This window comes from Callithrix jacchus, chromosome 1 (genome assembly GCF_049354715.1).
Source record: "Callithrix jacchus isolate 240 chromosome 1, calJac240_pri, whole genome shotgun sequence".
NCBI classification, from domain to species: Eukaryota; Metazoa; Chordata; class Mammalia; order Primates; family Cebidae; genus Callithrix; species Callithrix jacchus.
The window spans coordinates 137,463,522-137,466,231 of record NC_133502.1 but is presented as its reverse complement, the minus strand read 5'-3'; the positions used below and the strand labels follow the sequence as shown (position 1 = coordinate 137,466,231).

The 2,710-nt window shown below is 32.4% G+C and overlaps 1 non-coding gene across 1 annotated transcript; it reads left to right on the top strand.

Moving 5' to 3' along the window:
* Positions 1–365: 365 nt before the first annotated feature.
* Positions 366–468, top strand: LOC118148490 (small nucleolar RNA U13). Its single transcript, XR_004735316.1, has one exon. It is a non-coding gene; the product is annotated as a small nucleolar RNA U13 (small nucleolar RNA).
* The last annotated feature ends 2,242 nt before the right edge of the window (positions 469–2,710 follow it).

Here is a 2,710-nt window from a genome sequence, read left to right as displayed (position 1 = left end):
CAGACCAACACAGACCATTAGTTTATGTAAGAAGCGTGGAAAAAAAATCCTCAGGGTCATAAGTTATCAATATAACCCAAGAGAAATGGAGAAATTCCAAGAAAAGTAGTTAGGGCAGATGGGATTGGGTTGCTTCATGTTAGTTGAGGCAACCATGTGCTCAGACAATGAACCTGTGATAGCTGCCTATGAAGATGTGAGCAGGCGGGAGCCATGACTGACATGGTTAGGTTCTTGATATTTCTTCTCTGTCTTATTTAAAGTTAACCTGTTCTTTCTTTCCTTGCTCCATTGAGTTTAAATTTACAATGTGATGGTCACTTCTAAATTAATGAAAAAGATATATAAATAGCCATGATTAAAGGATCCTTTTGCAGTTCCTAAGTGTGATGATTAGGTTTTCACATTCATGTGTGAGATGTACCTCCCTCAAAAAGTTTATGACATCCGCATATTACCCTTCTGATGTAAAAAAAAGAAATTACTAGAAGAAATACAGTTGTCTAGTAATATAGAAATATACTTGGCCATCTCAAATTATGTAAAAAAAATAGAGATTAATAAATCAGCTAAAGTTTACATTGTTTTTAATTCTCTGCTCATATACTTGTCTCATACTTTTTGTCTTCAAAACCATTATAAGAGACAAGTACATTTAGAGATGACTCCATTATTGTTTGCATAGAAACAGAAAGTGAGAATCTTATTATCAAGAGGATTTGTCACCCAATTGTTATGGAACTGTCACTAATCTAAGACTTACACATTATAACAAGCTAAGATATTTCCTACTACAAAATATATTTTCAAACAACAACTTCCTAGCTTTCAACCCTTTGACATGAAAGGAATCAAAAGAAAGAATGTATCTTCTTACATCCCATTTTCTAGTCTTTTATTTTGTTTCATTTTTTCCTGAGTACACCTGGGCATGTGTCCTTTTTCACCTTTTAAGACTAAGTAAGTTGAAAAAATGTCTTTTATTAACAATGAGTTGAAACAAGAAATGAATTTTTCACTCTAACATGTAAATCTTTGTCTTTTACTTTTAAAATTTATTTTTATTCTCTCATTTATGGGAATATAGATCATGGTATCTGCATGCATTGCATGAGATGCAGTGAAAGAAATCATTTTCTTTGAATTGTGTCTCATATACTTTGACTTCAGTGAAAAGTCTTGTGCTCTTTTCCATATTTTGACTTTGCCATTTATACAACACACAACTGTAGTTCACAATTACAATAACAGGAGAAATAACATGATTCTTGCTGTGGTCATTGTTATTGTAGTGTTTTTCAGTAACATCATTAAACTTGAGGAAAAGCTTTGTATTTGTCTACATTTTATTTAACTTTCAATATGCTATGAAAACCCAGAAAGATGATAGATATTAACTTCTATCCATAGGAATTCCTTACATGGAAATAAGTGGCTAATCAGAACAACAATCTATATGCATTGCATCCATAACTAGTGAAACTGTATATATTCTAGCTGACAATTTTGACCAACTAGATTCTAAGACTAAAAATGAACTGAGGTCAAAAATATATTACATGAAATAGCACCATATATAGAACATTATCTCCAGTCCTTCATTTTACAAATAATAAAACAGAGGTTCAGAAATTTTAAGGTTTTGTTTATAGTAAGAAGGTTAGTGCCTCAGAAAGCCCTAGGTTAGACTTCATTCACTTGGATGTTTGCCTAGTGGTTTTTCATTTTCCATGCTCTCTCAAGTATACAAAAATAAGAGATAAATAGAGAAGCAAAAAGGAATATAACCTACAGGGTCTCATAAATTACATTTATATTTCAGAAAGAATAAATAAGTTAAAATGTAGATGCAAACAATTTCACGAAGCTATCTTTTCTCTAACTTTACAGAATAACAACATCACTGAATGTGAACTTTATCAACCTTATTTTCAATCTGCAAACATATCTACACTACCATTTATTATTTTCTTGTCTCTTTTGATTGCAACAGAATAGTTTCTTAGATCTGTTGAAAGCAATAGCCTCCACTGTGCTCTGTGTCTCATCCGCTAGAGAAGAGTTTTCTCTGGACCCTCACTCTCTTTTCTGTACACTGTTCACCTTTCCCTCTCTGGAAAATCACTGTTATGGTTCTTTGTATACATTTGAGCCTCTCTCACCATAAAGGAAGTCTTTGAACACCCTGCTTTTCTCAACCATTCCATTAACTATCTAGCTCCCTTTCTTCACAGCCATCATGAAAGAACAGCATGTATTTGCTGTCTACATTTTCACCACTCATTCACTCTTAAACTATTAAAATGTGATTTACAGCACTAAACTCAAATTGCTCAGAAAGCATCAGTAGCTTCTTCATTATTACAATCAATAAACCGTTCTCAGTGATATCTTTTCTTGATTATGCTAGCATCTAATAATTTTTATCATTTCTTCTTCAAACTTTCTTCTTCACTGGCATAACTCATTCTGTAATTCTGGTTGACAATCCACTGTTTTGGTTTCTTCTTTTTTAATGTCTTTTTTGTAGGGTTCTACTTCTTCAACATGTGTGTTAAATATTGTTCACAATTCTTTCCAAGGACTATTTTCATTTTACATTTCCTACATGCAGTTATTCATTACCATAGTGACTTCAATAATCATCTGATGACTTCAAATAAAACAGCTGTAATATTAGTGCTGATGTTCAGACCCATGCATCTAGGAA